Raw genomic sequence first — 21,865 nt, 5'->3', positions numbered from 1 at the left:
TAATCCTTTGACTTTGGCTCAGGTCATGATCTCACAGTTTGTGGGTTTGAGCCCTGCACTGGGCTCACTGCTGTCAGCAAAAAGCCCGCTTCAGATCCTCTGTTTCTCCCTTCTTTCTTAGCCCCTCCTCCATTCATGCTTTTTTTCTTCTCTCTCTCTCTCTCAAAGATAAACATTAAAAAAAAAAACCCCGCTATGTATGCAATCACTATGTAGTCTTCTTATGCCTCTATTACATATAGCTCTCCTACTCACAAAAACTTTTCATTAAGAGGCACCTGGGTGGCTCAGTCTGTTGAGTGTCTGACTTCAGCTCAGGTCATGATTTCACGGTTCCAGCCCTGCCCTGGGCTCTGTGCTGGCAGCTCAGAGCCTGGAGCCGGCTTCGGATTCTGTGTCTCCCTCTCTTTCTGCCCGTCCCCCACTCATGCTCTGTCTCTTTCTCTCTCTCAAACATAAACATTGAAAAATTAAAAAAAAATACTTTTTATTAATAAGTAGTTCTATAAATAACACGTCTTTGTTGAGAAAAGCCAAATTTGATCTATCATAATCAGAATTAGAATTATGCTTGCTGTTTTCAAAAATAGACACAAAATTCCTTGTTTCAACAAGACAGTTTGTCTCTCAAGAAATCATCCGTTGTAGGTTTTCATGCTGAGACCTCATAGACACATAGTTTCACCTGTTTTTAGCTAATGTCATGAAGAGGGGCACAGAGGATCATGTCATGAAGGATTTTATGGGCCAGGCATCATAACAAACTGGCAAAAACTTAGTCACATGGCCATTCCTAGTACAAGGGGTGTAGACAGAATGCAATGTAAATGCACAGCCAAAGGAAAAGAGAATGATTTAAGGGTATATCTAACAGTCTCTGAAATATGGTCTGTTTCTCCAGTTCCAGCATCTGTAAATGATGATAATTGGGATGGTTCTTGACAAATTAAAAGTAGTTGTTTGGCTTTTGAAATGGCTCCATCCATGTTCTGTAACGAGAATTCTATATATTTGATTATATGTGATTAAATGCAATAAACCATAAAGAATACAGAGTTTGTTCTGTTATTCATCTTCAGAGACTTCTTAAAAAGAATTCAGTTCTTGATCTCAATACGTGTATTTAAGGAAACTGGATAAGCTGGTTCTGAAACCACTTCTGTGGGCGCCATATGGTTCTTGTGCAGCAATGGCAGGTCTGTGCGTACAGTGCCGCTGTTTGAAGCCCCTCATTGTTGAATTTTTAAAAATGTTGTGCAACTGGGATTAGTAGATAGTCAAATACATTTTTTTAACTTATTTATTTTTGAGAAAGAGAGAGAAGGAAAGAGAAAGAATCCCAAGCAGACTCTGCCCTGTCAACATGGAGCCTGATGTGGGGCTCCAACCCAAGAACCATGACATCATGACCTGAGACAAAATCAAGAGTTGGGCACTTAACTGACTGAGCCACCTGGGTGTCCCTCAAACATATTTTTTAAATCAAATTAAGCATGGAATTACTAAAGCTGATAAAATTCATACTGTAAACATTTGATATTAATTTTGAACTCAATAATAAACATTACCTTGCCAGTTTTACAATACAAGGCCAAAGTCTGCCTAATGGAATGCTAAGTTTTCTAATATTTGTAAACCAGACCTCACAATGTATCTATAGTTTCGACTTTGTTTTTTTTTTGCAGTTTTGTTTCTTTTGTGTGTGTGAAGCACAAACTCAAAGCCATTTGATATGCAATCTGAAATTAGATTCCTTTTATATTTTTCTCATTTTATCAGTCTTCCACACAACTAATTTTCAGCAAACATTTTACTACTTCTCCTTACTGAGTGTTTTCAGAAATGTCAACGTCAGTTTTGTAGAAAAAATTCTTTGTGTTGTAGACATAATTTCATAAGTTTATAAAATATTTAATTAAATCAATTATAATAATGAAGGCAAAACTGCATAAAACTTTTGGAATCAAGCAAAACATTATGTCTTGCTCAGCATACAAATCAGCTGGGGGAGTAGAAGAGTAAAATCTGCCATAGACTTATCTGTTAGCCATGATTGGTCAACAAACTGTGGATATCAAAAGCAGTAGGTTTTAGAGAGAAATCAGGGAGCTTTGATTAATCTGTCTAGGTCAATTAAATGCAGGTGAGCTAAGAGAGCTTACATTGTAATTCATCTACTTTGCCTCTTTACCAACAGTAATACCTGCATACTGTTATTTTTCCATCTCCAGAAGTGTTTCCTCAAAAAAATAAGCTTTATTATGTAATGTCTGCATATGGGGTAAGGTGTTAGTTATTTTGGAGGGGAAAAATCACTTCTTAAAGACGTCTAGAAGTAAATTCTTGATTTACAAAATTTCTTGGTTCTTTCTGTGAATTTAACATTTTCTCCCTGCAATGGTAGATTGGATATTTACTGTTTAATTACTGAATCCCTGCTATCATTTGGATTAGAATTTATGATGAATTAGTTAATGGACTGGGTCATTATTACACATTTCATGGCTTGGTTTCTTCAAGTCATGGTTCAATTAATTCTTCATGATTTTGTCCAGGGTTTCTGAATTCCAGGGAAACCACTCCCTATGCTTGCCAAAGTCAACACTTGATCCTCCTGTTCCTAAACAGATTTGGAATTAAAAATGTGCATGCCATGTGACTTTGTTTTATTAGGTTTTTTTTTTTTTTGAACTCAAACAACAGTTGTCAGAATACTGAGCATCATTCTTCAGCATCTCAATGTATTTCAAGTATTGCTTCGGAATAACCTAGGTAGAGGAGAAACATTGATCAAACAAAATTAAAAATTCAAATCTGGACACTAGATAGGCCTCCCCAGATTTCCCCTTTTCTCATAAATACACACAATTTAGACTGTAGAAATTTTCCATATTAGAAATTTCCTCTTACCTTTCTAGATCCATAATTGTGGTTTCTCTTCCCTCATTATAATCATAGTGCATTATATGTTTGCTTTTCCTTTATTAAGCCATTAAGAATTTTTCTTTGGCATAACGTGTATTTATTCCACTTCTGTGATCTCAGTGAAGTCAGTGGTGTGATTTATATACATCTCCCTCACAGTGCCTATCGCAATGCCCTATGAAGTATAAGTGAATGAGCATACACATGTAAAAGTCTTCTTAAGTATGCTAGTGATTATTCCTTTGATATTTTAAGGTAATATATTTTTCTTCTTTCACAGTGTATAGTATTTTTGTTTTACTCTATGCATGTTATGTATCTAAGTGTGTGTATAGATCTACATACACATATATACACATAATTTTGCTCATGCTGTCTGTCTGTCTCTCTCTCTATATATATATATATTTATATGTATATAAATATATATATATTTATATGTATATAAATATATATATATTTATATACATATAAATATATATATGTATATATATTTATATAAATATATATATATAAATATATATATATATAAATATATATATAAATATATATATATATATGGATAAAGGAGGAAAATATAATGATTTAGAGCCCACAGATAGCAGCTTTCTTTAAATTACAGTATGTTTTAAAATATAGTTTTAAAAATACGGGTATTTTCTAATTGTTTGTATAGACTCTACTTTCTATCATTTGCCATAATCTTAAGCTACCTGATATTTGTAAAAGGCCTTAAATATATTAACATATAATCCACTGGATTTGAGGTGCACTTGTACTAATTGGAACTAAGGTTCATCAGAGTGAAGGCGTGATTTTCCTCTCTCATAAAGAGCTCAAGGAAATCTTGAAATGATATATTTCAAGGTAATGCCATGAGTGTTTCCTTTCTGCTTAGAATGGCTATTTATAGGTGGTTCAATTAATTCCCAGAGTGTGCAGGGCAAAGAATCCCTTTATCCTGTCATCCTATAGAGCTAAGGGTATGGTCTGTGCTGAGCTAGAGCAAACTTTAAAGCTGATCAAACTTCTAAGCAAAATCCTATATTATGATTAGTGATGGACCCAATCCTGTGAAGTGAATAGAGGTGAAGGAATCACAAAAGGTTCCAAGGTTGGAGTTGGATGAAAGAATCCAAAGGATGAACTGTGTATCTAAGCCTTATCTAAACCCCCTTGGTGGCTGGAATTGGGTCTGAAATCTTGTTAAGACACACCTTCTCTGGAGATTTTATGCCTTTTCTCATTTTAGTCAGGTCAGATGAGCTGAGAGCACAGTTTTTTGATTCAAAAGCACCAAGGGAAATGTGACTGAAATTGCAGAGGCAGCTTCCAGGATTGGGGAGCAGGGTTCAGATGTCAAGACCACTTCAAAGCCTATGGGACTATTTGGACCTAATTATTAGCAGATAGCAACATATAAAAATCATTTTGTAAGCTATAAAGTCAGTTATATGTACTTATAACGGAGAAGGCTACAGAGAGTAGCCAATGGCCAGATGAATGTCGCTTTTACAGAACAGAGAAGGGAATAAAAAAGATGGAAAGCAGTTTTTACTGGTTTGGGCTCAGAGGAAAAAAAATAAGTGTATGTTTTGCAAAGTTGTGTGTTTTTGCGTATTTTTATTTCTAAATATCTTTAAATTGTTTTTGTTTTTATTTATTTTTGAGAGAGAGAGAGAGAGAGAGAGAGAGAGAGAGAGAGAGACAGAACATGGGTGGGGGAGTGGCAGAGAGAGAGGGAAGCACAGAATCTGAAACAGGCTCCAGATTATAAGCTGTCAGCACAGAGCCCTATGCAGAGCTCGAACTCATGAACTGAGAGATCATTTGGAGAGCCAAAGACCGACGCTTAACCAACTGAGTGATCCAGGCACCTGATAAATATCTTTAAAAGTAGGGGAATCTAGCATTGATTTTGTCAAACCCAGAAGATGTTTCCCTGGAATTCAAAAGCTCTGGGGCTGCTACAGTTACTTTTTTCAAGTTTATCTAGGAGGGCTTTCCACTATGAATGAGGGTGGGTCACTGTTATTATGTCATCTCCAGTTAACAATTCAATGTGTGTGTGTTTTGTTTCCTACAGTGTTCATAAAATTTAGGGAGGGTGATCTTTTGATCTGTTTTATTATATTAAAATATACAGACTTCAGAAGTTTCCATAACTCAAATTTGATTAGAAATAATGACTCCTACACCCAATTTTAAGGTGTAAGTATGCCAACAGTAAAGTTTTATGTTTCGTTAAAAACAGTTTCAGCAATTCTCACAAGTTTTCAATTCAACATTTTTTCTTGGAAAATTATTTCCACAAAAAAGCTCTGCTAAGTACTTTAGAGACACAAAGGTGATCAAGACATAAATCCTGCACCAAGAATATCAGAAAACAGTTATCTAGTCAATTGACAAATATTTATGAAGATTCTAACATTGTAAAATAACTAATATGACCCGGAGAGACAACGATGAACAAGATGGGCAAGATACCTATTCTTACGGAGCTTACTTTCTAATGGATGGCTCAGATGAAAACATCATGATTATGCATAGCAGGGTATAACACATATTAGGTTGAGAAAGGATCATATCTTATCTCAAGGGAGTTGCATGAAAAAATTGAAAGATTAGTGCTGGGTCTTGAGGTATGGGTGGACTGTGGATGGGTTTAGAAAAGGGACAGTCTCCAGAAATAGCCATTGGCAGATATTGTAAAGTAAGTTAACATATTTTCTTTTTCGGTTGGAGAGAGAGCTTGAGTATCAGTAAGGTAAAGAGTTCAAGGAATTTGTATATAAATGTGTTGTTGGGAAATATTAAAATTCTGGGTTGCAGGAAGTGCCTGGATCAGAGCTGAGCATTGGGAAGTTTCTAACGAAATCCTATAATCAAATTGTGACTGTTTTATGGATTTATTTCATGTTTTTTTTTTCCATTCAGGGAAAGTAAATAATACATGGTCACTAATATCTCTGTAAAATGATAGTACTGCACCTGTAATAGATTAATCCAGAGTGTAGCCTGTCCATAGTTCTAACGAGGCTCCTAAGAAGACTACACCATAAGATACCTCAAAAATCAGTGAAATAAGCCTTTCCTTGTTGGTTTCTTTAAAATTGATGAACCTTTGGGGCGCCTGGGTGGCTCAGTCGGTTAAGCATCCGACTTCAGCTCAGGTCACCATCTCGCGGTCCGTGAGTTCGAGCCCCGCGTCGGGCTCTGGGCTGATGGCTCAGAGCCTGGAACCTGCTTCAGATTCTGTGTCTCCCTCTCTCTCTCTGCCCCTCCCCTGTTCATGCTCTGTCTCTCTCTGTCTCAAAAATAAATAAACGTTAAAAAAAATTTTAAAAACATAATAAATCAATAAAATTGATGAATCTTTAATGAGAAGATGCTAATTTGAGGGAAAAATTATAATTTATTTAAATCAATTTATTAGTTACCAAAGAGTTTTAGAAGTATTTATCTAGATCTTTTCCATCTTTGTTTTTTTTTTTTAATTTTTTTTTAACGTTTATTTATTTTTGAGACAGAGAGAGACAGAACATGAATGGGGGAGGGTCAGAGAGAGAGAGGGAGACACAGAATCTGAAACAGGCTCCAGGCTCTGAGCTGTCAGCACAGAGCCTGACGTGGGGCTTGAACTCACGAACTGCAAGATCATGACCTGAGCCGAAGTCGGAAGCTTAACCCACCGAGCCACCCAGGCACCCCAATCTTTTCCATCTTTGGAAAGACTATAAAAATGGCACAAAAACAGACACATAGACCAGTGGAATAGAATAGAAACCCCAGAACTAGACCCACAAACGTATGGCCAACTAATCTTTGACAAAGCAGGAAAGAACATCCAATGGAAAAAAGACGGTCTCTTTAACAAATGGTACTGGGAGAACTGGGCAGCAACATGCAGAACATTGAAACTAGACCACTTTCTCACACCATTCACAAAAATAAACACAAAATGGATAAAGGACCTGAATGTGAGACAGGAAACCATCAAAACCCTAGAGGAGAAAGCAGGAAAAGACCTCTCTGACCTCAGCCGTAGCAATCTCTTACTCGACACATCCCCAAAGGCAAGGGAATTAAAAGCAAAAATGAATTACTGGGACCTTATGAAGATTAAAAGCTTCTGCACAGCAAAGGAAACAACCAACAAAACTAAAAGGCAACCAATGGAATGGGAAAAGATATTTGCAAATGACATATCGGACAAAGGGCTAGTATCCAAAATCTATAAAGAGCTCACCAAACTCCACACCCGAAAAACAAATAACCCAGTGAAGAAATGGGCAGAAAACATGAATAGACACTTCTCTAAAGAAGACATCCGGATGGCCGACAGGCACATGAAAAGATGCTCAACGTCGCTCCTTATCAGGGAAATACAAATCAAAACCACACTCAGATATCACCTCATGCCAGTCAGAGTGGCCAAAATGAACAAATCAGGAGACTATAGATGCTGGAGAGGATGTGGAGAAACGGGGACCCTCTTGCACTGTTGGTGGGAATGCAAATTGGTGCAGCCACTCTGGAAAACAGTGTGGAGGTTCCTCAGAAAATTAAAAATAGACCTACCCTATGACCCAGCAATAGCACTGCTAGGAATTTACCCAAGGGATACAGGAGTACTGATGCATAGGGGCACTTGTACCCCAATGTCTATAGCAGCACTCTCAACAATAGCCAATTTATGGAAAGAGCCTAAATGTCCATCAACTGATGAATGGATAAAGAAATTGTGGTTTATATACACAATGGAGTACTACATGGCAATGAGAAAGAACAAAATATGGCCCTTTGTAGCAACGTGGAAAGACTATAAAAACTATAAACTGAATTTGAGGTGAAATTATAGATTGTGAATTGAAAGCATCTAACAGTTTTAGCCCTAGAGAAATTGGTAAAGAAAAAAATGATTTGGCATGCATCTATGAATTGAACTAATCAATTAAACTAACTATAATTTGCAAATGTTTTCATGGATATTAATGGGTCAGATAATGTGCAGATTTGTGATCTTGAGGTTCACTCAAAACTATATGTATATTCCCTGAAAATTCATGGTGTATGTTTTGATATTATTATCAGGAATCAACAAAGCTTGAATTCCCATGCTTACAAATGCAAACCAGTAGGTAGAAGATGCTTGTGTGTGTCACAATATATAACTAAAATACATTTTTTTTGTATTTTAGTTACAAATCTTTTGTGAATTAACAATACCTTCAAATCTGAAATCGTATAGATTATAGCCTTTGGACACTGTGACATTGTTTATTGGCCATAAATTGGTACACTTGCAATAGACTCAGCTGAAAGATTGTGTAAAACCAGATGTTATTTACCCCTAAGTGTACCCCTGAGTAAAACCAATCTAGTTAATCTAATATCAGAGACATAGATCTGTAAATATACAAGTAATAACTCCAGGGTTATACTGAAATGTTTCCTTACATTTGTTCCCACTATGTCCCTTATGGTTGTGGCAGCTTGAGACTTCAAGAAGAAAATGTGCTGTAGACTTGAATTGACAGAGGTTCAAATCCTTATAACAGTTTGATCTTGTGCATATTTCTGAATTTCTCTGAGTGTTCTTGTCATTACTTTAAAAATTAAGACTAAGATACCTATGGTTATTTTGAGGGTTAAGTGTGTTATAATAAGAAAAGAATCTAGTTTGCAGTTCCTTACAAGCTTGGTAGATGTTGGGCATTACATTTTATAATTCCACTTCATGACAAGCTATCCCCACTCCATTCAGTGGACAGTCTTACTAATAGGCTATTCTAAATTTTTTATCCAAGTTACTAGGATATATTAATTACTCAGAATGTATACAGCAGTGTATGTGTTCTTTTTCTAATTTTAATATGACATAAATATATATATTTTAAACTAAGCTCTTTGATATGACCTTGTTTGAAATTTAAATCCTTAGAAGAACCGTGATTTTGATGATTTTGACAGTACACGGATTGTTTGGTGTGTGGTGTTTAGAATAAGAACCTAAATATTTAAAATACCGCCTGATCATAACTTGAGGAAGTATGAGACATACAGCATATCTATGTTCTGTTAGACTTTTTAATATACACTGATTGCAAGCCAGACGCTATATAAACACAATATTACTTTACTCATTTAATCTGTGCAACCACTCTATGAAATAGGTATTATATCCTTTTGGCAAACAAATTTGTTGACATCCAGAGAACCTGTGTAACTTGTCTAAGGTTAAACAAATAGAAAGTAGTGATGTGAAGTCACAAACAGATTGACCCAGTTTTACTTTTGGAGGATTAGCATAGGAATGCTTGAATGCAGAACACCCAAAAAAGATAATGGCCAGATTTTTGATTCATGTTAACTTGCAGCTCACATAGTCTGCATTATATAACACTTTTTATTTTTCAAACCACGTATGATTCAAAATAATGTATTTCATGTGTGTTCATCTTCCTTACATTGCAAAGTACTCTGGATTTTATCCTTCTAATCTTATTTTCATAAGGAATACGGTTAGTGGTATCAGATATACATATAAATGACAACAACAAAACAAAAAAAACCCCACAGGATGTCACATACACTCATACAACAGCTCATAGGAAACAGCTCATATTTTTGTATGTGTACTTGCAGATAAATACATACACACAGATGCACACACAAAAGTAGGTATGTTATTCATAAAAATAGAAGAATACCATAATAGTACTTTGCAACCTTTAATTCACATTAAATAATATATAATGTATTATAAGCCTCTTTCCTTAACCAGGAATTTCCTTTCACAAAATAGCTTTGTTTTAATAATGGGGCAGTTTGTATATGGATGTTCTGGAACATACCTTACCCTTTTCTTGAGCATTTAGATTTAATGCTGCGGTGAACATGTTTTAATGAAATCTTTGTGCATATTCTAAATTATTTCACTAGCATACGTTTCTACAAGGAGAATATTTGGGTTATGAGGTACACTAAGTTTTACAGCTTCTGATAGTTATTGCCAAATTGCCCTCCAGGAAGGTAGTGCTCTCTGTAAGCGAATGTTTGGTAACTTTATTAATAATGGTTCATTGCCTTAAATAAAGATATTTAACATGTTAATTTAGTCCAAAATTCCTGCAGGAGAAAAAAATAAAGGCAGATAAGCGTTTTGGTGTGAAATTGCTCTGTGGGACCATTGCTACCTTCATAAACATTTACCTTGAAAGTCATAAATGTACACACAACAGCCTTCAAATAGCTGGAGAAAATATTTCATTATAAACATTCACCATAGCATGCCCTAAAAGTTTGAGATTTGGTTAATCAGAAGAAATTTACATATTTTAATGAAATTAGCATATGGTTTTTATCACCTTGAAATAAAAGAACTTTTTCCAATTCTTTTTATGAGAAAGTTGATGTTGTGGATACGCTACTTAGTTTCCTTGAGGGAACAACATTTCCAAATAAGTGAAAATTGTTTTTCAGCAAAGAATCGCTTCCAAGTTGGTTAAAACTGGTTCGACATTCTACTTTAATCTTACATTAAATGCAGATGTGGAAAAATGTAATATATTTTTAATCTTTAGACATCCACATGCAATAGATTGTGTACTGTCATTCAGATAAAAATTTTAATTAATTATATATATGTGTGTATATGTATATATATGTGTGTGTATATATATATTTATATTACATATATATGTATATTTTTTTTAAAGAGAGAGAAAGAGAGAGAGAGCACATGAGTAGGGGAGAGGGGCAGAAAGACAGAGAGAGACCAAGAATCCTAAGCAGACTCCACACTCAGTGCAGAGCCTTATGCGGGGCTGGGTCCCCTGACCGTGGGATCAAGACCTGAGCCAAAATGGAAAGTCAGATGCTCAACTGACTGAACCACCCAGACACCCCCAAATTTAGTTACTTTAAAAATATGCTTTCTACTTATGGAAACAAATAAGTACTTAGAAGACAAAACACAAATCAATAAAGCTCACACAATCCAACATAAAATACAAATTTTAATGTAGATTATCATTGATAACCTTCGTTTATGTATGTGTCTATGTGTGAGAATGAAAACCTTAAAATTCATAGTCACCTCTATTTTATGAATTCATGAATACATGTGTTTGTAATGTTTCAGAACTATAGAATTTTCACAAGTTGTCTGTCCTTTTAGTCAAATGACAGAACCTAGTAATGAAATGACATTTGCGTTGGTTTGAAATCCACTGGTGGCTCTGTGAAATTGGTTTTGATTACTAGTACCAAGGTCTAATTCTTTGTAAAAATATATATTTCCTTTAAAGATAACATCTAAAATTTAAATGTTAAAATAAAGGAGAAACATGGGAAAACAAGTTTAATAAATAATTTTCATTATAATGATAATCAATTTTCTAGTCAGTACCTTATAAAGAACCATAAGGAGAGAGAATGCAAACACAGCTATAAAAATGGGCACAACATTATTAATATTCCTAAAGAATTGGCAAAGGTGCCGTTATTAGTTCAAACTTTGCACGTACTCTGGTAGTGCTTTGCATACAGAAAATAGATGTTACATAAAGCACACCTTGGGGGAGGCAGTAGACTTATCTTTTAATTCCTGTTGCAACTAAACATCAAACTCTATAAGCTTAGCAATCTATGAGTCACTCTAGTCTGGGTGATGCTTCCAGTAACAATTGCACGATCTCAGTGTTTTTAAACAAACTAAGTTTATTTTTTTCCCTGCTACAAGTTCAAAGTGGGTCAGCAAGATTTCTGCTCCACATCTTATTCAAATACTCAGTATTTTTTGTAAACTAAAGTTAGATCTAAAAAGTTGATTATATTCGGGTTTAATAGCTGAGCAAAAACATATTTTGTAGGTGGTGCTATATAATTCCTGTTTTAGCATATCAGGAAGCACATGTGATCATCCTATTTTAGGTGATGCTAAGTTTGATCAGTAGGGTCAACAAAGAGAGTCTGACCTTGCTGTTTTTCCAAATGGATTTAGAGTCCACTGATGATTGTTGTCTGAATCAATTATATCATTTTGGTTTGTGAAATGGTAATTTTTCTAATTCTGTTATTCTGTAATTATTGGCTGGAAGACTTCTATGGAGAAGGACTTCTCAACAACTAGGGCTCCCCCTGCCATATTTATTGAGATATAAAGGACACATAACATTGTGTAAGTTTAAGATGTACACCATGATGACTGGATACATGTGTCCACATGAGTGGATAAAGAAGATGTGGCATATATACATACACACTTACATAGACACACAATGAGATATTTTTCAGCCATGAAAAAGAAGTAAATTGTGTGATTTGTGACAACATGGATGGACCTTGAGAGTATTATGCTAAGTGAAATAAGTCAGAGAAAGACAAATATGATACGATCTCACTTATATGTGGAATTAAAAAAAAAGCCAGATTCAGACAGTACTATGGTGGTTTCCAGGGGCTGGAAAATGGAGGAAAACAGGAGATGTTGATTAAATGGTACAAACTTGTAGCTATGAGGTGAGTGACTTTTGGATATCTAATGTATAGCATGTTTACTATGGCTAACAATATCATATTGTATACTTTAAAGTTGCTAAGAAAGTAGATCTTATATGTTCTCAACACACACACACGCACACACACACACACACACACACACGCACACGTGCACACGCACCCACACACACAACACATAATTATGTGAGGCGATGGAATTGTTACCTAACTAGGACTCTTTAATTACCAAGAAATTCATTCATACAGAGTCAAAGAAGGATGCTTCCTTAATAATTTCCCTTTTATTGTCAGTTTTCACAGTAAAGACTTGGTGCCCTAGTTACCTCTAATGGCACTAATTTTTGTTTGTGTATTTGTACTTTGCAGAAGATCAGAGGAGAGAGGAAGGAAGAAGAAAACACATTAATGAACAAGGCTATTTATGTAGATTTTGGATTTTTTATTTCTTCACTTAGTATAGACTTTACAGCATTCTAATACTGATTTCATTTTAACTTTAAGAAGTTTTCTGTACATATTTAATAAAGAGAGATTTCTACTGACATAGATTTTAATAACAAAAGATGTTGAGTATCTTTGGTAATTAGTTTGATTCAGGACCCAATTTAAAAAAAATCAGTAGTTGAGGATTAAGCTAGCCTAACAACTAGAAATGCATGTTGTTATAGATCAATGAATGAAAATAATATATTAAAGAATAAGCCATATTTATAATCTATTCATTACTATAAAATCAAATTAACATTCAAAATGAATAGTTAGTCCAAAATCTGTCTTTCATGAACCTACAGAACATATGTACAGATTCAGAAGCTGATACATATTTCAAGATTGTGCATTCTGGAGAATCTATCTGGACTCTGTAGGTGTTATTTCAATATGTTTGAAAATTAATGTATAATACATTTTAAGATATAAAATTAAACTGGTTTCCATGTTTGATCTACTCCATCTCTTTGATGTAAATTAACATTCATCTGTATGGATTTGCAAGAATCAGAAGTAACAATTCTGACCACCTGTCACGTAGCACATAGCTTTTAAACCAAAGCAATCTCTTTTCAGAATGAATGCCATATTTGTCAGTCTAACAAGAAGATAGAGGGGTTTTGGGCAAATTGTTTTTCTATTCCCAAACCCTTGCTTTCACTTTCTATATACTATCATTGTATCTTGCTTTTTACCTCTGCTGTGTAGCCACTAAAGAGAAAATGAAAGCTAATGTCATGTGCAAAAGTGGACCTTTCCATCATTTCCCTCTCATAGCTCAATTTAGACATTTCTCTAGAATTGAGGTGTGGACATTCAAATGGAATCTGGCCACTTATTATTTACCACATTAAATATTTAATGTTATCATGCCTCCGATTTGCATTTGAGTTGGGTGTGAGTGGTGAACCTGAGTAAGGGCAGGAAATAATACGGATTTTATTGCTGTCATCACCTGGGCTTGCATCACAGATGGGAATCATGGGAAGCCGACAGATGTTAAGATTCTTTGTATTATCTAATAAGCAGGACATATCCAAGGAATGACTGTATCTTTGCTCCTTAATTTTTTAAAGGAATTTCCCTATTTTCTGCACTTCTGAACAAAAAAGAAAATTAAACACGCTAATGAGTATATTAAACATTACAGATGTAAAGTCTGTGACTATAGCCAAAGTTTCGTCAATAGGACTACTCTAGAGCTAAGAGATCTTGAGAACATGGATTTCACCACTGAAATCTCTGGCAGCAGTTTGGATTCTAAATGAAGTGGAATCAATATTTGGTTCATTTATTTAATTACCAGATACTTGGTATAATTTAGATAAATAAATGTAAATGCAATATTGATTGTTGACTTAATAATTACAATACGTCCTGAGACAAGCCTTCAAATATGTAGAAGGGCAATGTTCAATACATGATTTCTTCCATTTTCTGCCCACATTCTAGGGTAGCCGACTTTATATCCAGCCACCATAACTTCTTCAATAATTGGTATGTGTGAAGCCTATCTATCTCTTCCCAGCCAAAACCCTATGCACTCCACATTATGCAGCCCTCCAAACTATGGGGCGATTCTGGGAGTAGTGATACCCTCAGGGAATTTCAAGTTGATAGGGAATCAATAAGGGCTTTGATAAATAAATACGTAACATGAAACCTAGTACATTGTAGATGCCAAAATATATTTGTTGAATTTGTTGTTGAGGGATACGTACTCAGGCCAAGCAGATACAGCCTTTTGGAGTTAATCACCTTGTAAGAACTGCAAGATTTCAAGAAGCCTACCTTTCAGCATTTTTGGTATCTTTGTCTCCAGTAAGATACCAGATAATAGCATGAAATCTGGAGAGTTTGCTGATGATATTGCCTTCTTGATAGTGGAGCTGTTTACAATTCCATTTGGAGTTTAAATGCAGCTCAAAAATAATTACAGAGCTCATACATCAGAGGATGTAAATAGATAAAGCAGCTTTTTTACATGTCCCAAATATAAACTACAGGATCCTTGGCCTTTGAGGCAAAGCATGGCTTTGGATAATAGGAATAGGACTGCTACCTACCACACTGGGCATAGTCTGGTAGTTGCATAACAATGCCTTTATTCCCTACATACTGAAACTTAGATCTTGCATTTCTTGCTTCTTGTCAGGCCCACATTTACATTCTCTAAGAAGACTTTAGCAATCCAAAAAAAGTCAGAGCTCATATTTTAGCTAAATAAGTTCTGAGCAGTACTTTTAAACTTAGCAATTACATTATTCATTACTCACCAGTGCATTCGTGTGTCAGGAGTGGTGTCTAGTAATGAGTTTATTTATGGCATGAAAGTAAGCCAAAATACGAACACTTTGGTCTATATTGAAAAGAGATTTTTTTTTTATCAGAAAATTCAGAAGCAATTCAATGAACACCTACAGGTTTTTTTTTCCCAAGAACTTAAATTTAGTATTGTATACATCTTCCACATAGATCGTATGAGAATCAATTTTTACCTACAATCAGAATTACAAAGTGCCTTTCAGAACTCAACATATCCTAAACTACAGGAGTATCTCTCTACTCCTTCATGATTAGAACATTTCTTTCATAGTGCTAGTTCATGTTCCACATATAAATATTAATCTCATTATTTTATTTTGAAGTCAAACATATTATTTAACCCCAATATTTTGAATACCGTAACCAAAAGTCACTTTCTATAGGGATCCTCTAGCCACTAACATGAGTTAAGGATTTAATGCCTAAGAGAGATTTTCTTTTCTTACTTTATAGTAACAAAAGAGGGGATACCTGGGTGGTTAGCGGGTTGGGCATCCGAATTCAGCTCAGGTCATGACCTCGTAGTTTGTGGGTTGTAGTGCTGCATAGGGCTCTGTGCTGACAGCTCAGAGCCTGGAGCCTGCTTTTGATTCTGTGTCTCCCTCTCTCTCTGCCCCTCCCCCCGCTTGCATTTTCTCTCTCTCTCTCTCTCTCTCAAAAATAAATAAACATTAAAAAGCTTTCAAGTAACAAAAGAGAAATAAAATAAAAAGAATGATAGCCAAAGCTCTAAATATATATATATATGTATATATATATTTATGTTTATCTTTATATTTATATTATTTATATTTATATTTATATTTTAGAGTGTTATGCTAAATGAAATAAGTCATAGAGAGAAAGATACCATACGTTTTCATTCTTATGTGGATCCTGAGAAACTTGGCGGAGGACCATGGGGGAGGGGAAGGGAAAAAAAAAAAAGGTTAGAGAGGGAGGGAGCCAAAACATAAGAGACTCTTAAGAACTTTGAACAAATGGAGGGTTGATGAGGGGTGGGAGGGAGGGGAGGGGGGGTAATGGGTATTGGGGAGGGCACCTGTTGGAATGAGCACTGGGTGTTGTATGGAAACCAATTTGACAATAAATTTCATATTAAAAAAAAAGAATGATAGCCAAAGCTCTAAATATATATATTTATGTTTATATTTTATTTATATTTATAACTGGTTTTAGATTGAGTTTGGCAATGAATCCATGAATTCAGAATATTTCTATATCAAAGTATTCATATTAATTTTGCTTATATCTTATACAAATTTTTTATATTTATAAATAGGTGATAATATGTGATCATATAAATCTTTCAGATGTTCGTCTAGTTTATGTCCACATTTTTCTCATTATAATTCCGACCAGTCACCTGTAGGAGTGAGCCACTAAAATCCTGTTTATTCTATAAGACAGTACCCCTCCCTGTTCACAGCTGGTTAAAGTAAAAGGAGAGCATACACTGATTTAAGAGTAGGTAGTTACATTTCTCTTTTGAAGATTTGGAGTTGCATCTCAGAGACTTTTGTTAACCTCTCCCAAGTTGTTGAACTGGAAAGTGACAAAAAAAAAAAACACCATAAAACAATAAACCTGATTATTATTTGCAGTGTGCAATGCAAAGCAGAAATAGCTAATGAGGGGTTTTGGGAATGGAAAGACACCAAGATGTCGCACAGTGAGACTGAGATTCACAATGTAGCCACCTTGGTTCCAAAGGCTTTCAGATTTGTTTCTATCCCTGAGCAGCATGGCTTACAGATAAGGAAATACCTCTCATGTAATAAACTCAATTTCATGGAAGCACGTTTTAGAGGATTTTGATCCTATGCAACCAAAAAAGTGTTTTCTTAGAAATGCATATTCACTAACTGTTTGCATATATACTAGATCCTAGGCTAAAATTTCAGAGAAAAAAATGTGACAAGGCAGCCCCACTGATGCTCCAGTGTTATCCCATGTAGAGAAGGAGGAAGGCAATGAGAGAGGGGGTGCCTAGGTGGCTCAGTTGGTTAAGTATCCAACTCTTGATTTCAGCTTAGGTCATGATCTCACAGTTTGTGAGTTTGAGCCCTGCATGAGGCTCTTTGCTGACAGTGTGGAGCCTGCTTGGGATTCCTGGTCTCCCTCTCTCTATGCCCCTCCCCCACTCACACTATCCCTCTCTCTCTCCCTCTCTCTCTCTCTCTCTCTCAAAATAAATACACACACTCTCTCTCACACACACACAAAATAAAGAAAGAAACTTAAAAAAAAGGCAGCCAATGAGAAATGAAAGTGAGTGTGAATAGTAAATAGTTGCATCACAGTCTCTTAAGTACTGGAGTAACAGTAAATGTTACATTTTATAAGTGAGGACAGAATTTGAGACATTGGGATGTACCTCACAACTTTTCAGTCTTGGATAAGTAGGAAATCCCTAGACAGAGAAAGGGGAGAAGGAGTTTCCAAGTAGCAGGGGGGATAGCATTTAAGAAGATACAGAAGTGAGCAAGAGGTTGGAATGCCTATTGGGACATAAGGTTGAAAAGATAGAGTGATGTCAGAATGTAAAGGCCTTGAATTGTATCCTAATGTATTTGGCCTGTATCCCATAGGCCATAGGTAGTGTGATCATATGCCCCAGTTTGTCAGGAACTGTTTTAATTTATACTTGCCGTGTTGATATAATTATTAACAGCACCCTCTTTTTCATTCTCAAAAGTGTCACAGTTTATGCAATGTAGTATTTGGTCATTATTCCTGTAGGGAGCTATTAAAAGAGTTTTGGCTGGAAAATAACATGAGTAAATTTTTTTACAGCTACCAATCTTGGAATTGTGTAGAGCTCCAAATGAAGGACCGGTCTAGTCAAATCCAGACCTTATGGCCTGTTTTCCTAAATAAAGTTTTATTGAAACAGTCATTCCCAAATTTTACTTGCTCTCTATGGCTGTTTTCATGACTCGATTATACAGTTGAATGATTGTGATAGAGATCATTTGGTCTGCAAAGATGAAAAAAATTACTATCTGGCTTTTTACAGAAAATTTTGCTGGCCCTCACTGTAGAGCAACAATGAAGAAGGTAAAACCAGTGTAGGAGGATTTGATTGAATCATAAGGTTTTTTTGTTTAACGTATGAGTATATGTCTTTTTCATTCCCACTAATATTTGAGTATTGGTACCAAGTGGCAGATCTATTAATATACAGACATTTGAATAGTGACATTTTGTTTTGAGGTGTTTTTCATATGGGCAGAGATGTTTTACTAGGAGCCTTAGCAAAACCCTACAGGGGCGCCTGGGTGGCTCAGTCGGTTAAGCGTCCGACTTCAGCTCAGGTCACGATCTCACGGTCCATGAGTTCCAGCCCCGCGTCAGGCTCTGTGGTGATAGCTCAGAGCCTGGAGCCTGCTTCCGATTCTGTGTCTCCCTCTCTCTCTGCCCCTCCCCCGTTCATGCTCTGTCTCTGTCTCAAAAATAAATAAACGTTAAAAAAAAAAAATTAAAAAAAAAAAACCTACAAAGGTGCTTAAACTCTTATATCTAGAATCAAAAAGATATTTTAAGGTCGTTTTATTCCAAAGTTTCTTGTCCAGTAGGAACATCCCAATTGCCATTCAAAGTCCAAAATAAATAAACCTCAAATGTGAAAGTAATTACAGAGAAGGTCACACAAAATGAGTATAAACAGTTCAGGCTGAAACGACCTCAATGGCACAAACCATAAGAAGAGTAATTAGCAGCCCCCACCCTTACCTTTTTTTCTTGGAATGAAGAGCATGTGGCAGTTGTGATTGGTTTTCTTTGCTCTGACTCAAAGCACCAAAAACCCAATACATCTTGTTCTTAAACACTTTGCAGAGAAAAAGCATTTGTGTTTGAGTTGCCACTGGCCTCAGAACTGAGTGAGACATGTGTCCAGGATTGTTGTTATATAAGATATATAATAAAGAGGACTGAATTTAGTTAGATTATAAAGCAGAGAGAACAATACTTCCTTACATTCACAAGAGCCTTATAAATATTACAAAGCACTAACATAATATTTTATTTTTCGTTCTCCCAAACCATGTAGTATAATATGTACTGGACAAGATTCTGTGTATCAAGAGGTTATAATATTATTTGCAGATAGAAAGACTGAGTCTCAGAAGGGTGGTATGATTTTTCTAAGTCCTTGTAACTGGAACAAGCTGAAGATCTCAGGCTTTTAGAATTCAAGAATATTGCTTATTTTCTGGCCCTTGTGCAAGGACCTCCCATTATCTTACTTTTTATCTTTTCCTTAATACTTGTGATATAATACAGGCATTTTGATCTAGAGCTAGAAATAAATTATATACTTTATTTGAATTAATATCTAAGTAACGCCATAATTTCTGCCAATTATGAATGTAGATAATAAACAATAGTCAGATTGGTGGTTCCTGTGACTTTTTCATTAAAAACATCAGTTTTAATATCCCATTAGAGTGGTGTCAGATACCACAAAATATCATTTATACTCATCACTACTTTGAAATCATTATAGTTATTAGATTTTCTGCTAGATGTGGTTATTTAATGCATTAATAAAGATGCGCATATATTCTTATGTCAACAAAATTTTAACATATTGATAATGGTTTAATAATATATAAATTATGTTCTCCGTAATGCTATGTGTTGGATTTTTAAAATTTAAAAACATTAACCTGAGGGGCCCCTGGGTGGTTTAGTTGGTTAAACCTCTGACTCTCGATTGAGGCTCAGGTCATGATCTCACAGTATGTGAGTTCAAGCCCCATGTAGGGCTGACAGTGCAGAGCCTACTTGAGATTCTCTCTCTCTGTCTCTCTGCCCCTCCCCTGCTCTCTCTCCCACTCTCAAAATAAGTGAATAAACTTAAAAAAATTAATAAATAAAAACATTAACCTGATAAGGGACACATAAGTGTCAGCAAGGGAACCATGGCATAAGAAATCAAACTCCTCCCAGGGTCCACAATATCTATTCAGTTAGCTATTACTATATAATTAATCACCCCAGAATTTAATACCTAAAAACAATGACAGCTGTCAGTAGTCTTTTTCATGCTTCTTGAGTTTGACTGGGATTCATCTTGGTTGTAATAACACCAGGTCTGTCATGTTGTTATATCCAGATGCTGGCTGGAGCTGGACTCATCTCGTCTTCCCCATTCTCAGATTTGACAGTTGATGTTGGCAGTTGGCTAGAATTTAAGCTGGGCTTGTTGGCAGTTACACCCACAGGAGGCTATTTGGTTTTCTCAAAGTAGGGTACCTGATTCCAAGAATTAGCATCCCAAGAGATCCAGACAGAAGCCATATTGTCTTTAGGATCTAGACTTAGAAGTTACCTTATATCACTTCCTCCATAGTTATGAGTTTGTGCAGATATGAGTTTGTGCAGACCAGGAAAATTACACAGACCCCAGCTGTCTAAAAGATGAGTGATAATATCACATCATATGTGCTTTTGGAATAAGATGTATTTGAGTGGCCTCCTAGAAAAATACAATCTACCATAATGTTACAAGGTTTTCCATGCTTCTGAATCTTTCACATGGTATATATTATTTAAATTTGCTTGCATTATTTCTTTAATTTTTTACTCCTGTTTTTCCTTTAAACCCAAAGTAAAGCAGGAATTCTGCAAACCTTTCATGAACAATTCCTGCCCCCAACAATTTCTTTGTACCATTGTGTGCATATGTGTGTGCTACTGTATTAGTTTACTTTTCTCTATTTGGGAGTTCACTTAATAAATTCTAGGGCTTATTTGTTAATAGCTCTTTCCTCTTTTTTGTGAGTTTTTTAAGGACAGGTTCAGAGATTTTACTTATTTCCCCTACATGTCTACTTACTAATTATGCATTAATATGCAACTAATGCTTGTGAAATAAATGCTCTTTCAAATTCATCCTGTTGCTGCCTATTAGAATAAGTCAGCTGCCATCAAAAGAGTTAATGTCCACTGTATTGAAAGATGTGAGACTCACATCTAGTTATAGGGTAGCAACAGCTTCATTAGCTGGTTCCTTCCACAGCTGAAAAATAAGTTCAAGGAGACATCGTACCCCAGCCTAACCAAATGGCATCACGGATTCTTACAGATTTTGTGAATAACGTCACCCCTGCCTCTAAACCAAAGGCAGAGTCACCATAAAACATTGCCGAAAACCTGAGAACATAATTTCTCCAAAAGAGATCAAAGTGCTTAGATAAAGCAGATGAAATACTGAGCCATAAATTAAGGGATCAATTGTATGAGATTATTTTAAAATACAAGTACTTAAGATGTGTGACTTTCTGACACAGCATCAAATGACATGTTGAAAGAGACCAAAAGTTCATGAGATATTTCATTTTAAATCCCAGTAAAGCAAGAAAAATTAACCTTGGAGAGGACCAAACCTATTCATATTAATGTTAAAAAAAAATGTATCATCTCCAAGACTCCTATGAAGCATGAACTCTGGCTGTTACACAAGCTTAATTTGTTTGCTTATTTGTTTGTTTTCTACAAGATGAAAAAGGTAGACAAGCTCACTGAAAAAATTATAGGAAATCCACAGCATTTGCTATGTTTAGTAATAAGAATTAAAAAGAAACCTCTGTCA

General features: G+C 35.4%; 2 long non-coding RNA genes across 3 annotated transcripts in view; one reads left to right on the top strand and one right to left on the bottom strand.

Annotated features, from left to right (window-relative positions):
• LOC122231198 overlaps positions 1–21,865 on the top strand; it is a 419,598-nt gene that overhangs the window by 200,285 nt on the left and 197,448 nt on the right. The gene's annotated exons all lie outside the window — the stretch shown is intronic.
• On the bottom strand, positions 2,663–20,441 carry LOC122231199. 2 transcript variants are annotated; one of them, XR_006208393.1, is made up of 4 exons: positions 20,282–20,441; positions 16,744–16,809; positions 15,216–15,298; positions 2,663–2,768 (listed from the first exon to the last, which is right to left on the bottom strand). It is a non-coding gene; the product is annotated as an uncharacterized LOC122231199 (long non-coding RNA). The 2 variants fall into 2 exon arrangements; XR_006208394.1 differs by lacking the exon at positions 2,663–2,768 and adding an exon at positions 13,819–14,038.

Source organism: Panthera tigris, chromosome D1, assembly GCF_018350195.1.
Source record: "Panthera tigris isolate Pti1 chromosome D1, P.tigris_Pti1_mat1.1, whole genome shotgun sequence".
In the NCBI taxonomy this organism is placed as follows: domain Eukaryota; kingdom Metazoa; phylum Chordata; class Mammalia; order Carnivora; family Felidae; genus Panthera; species Panthera tigris.
Note: the sequence above shows the minus strand (reverse complement) of the source record. Positions and strands in the feature narration are given on the sequence as shown.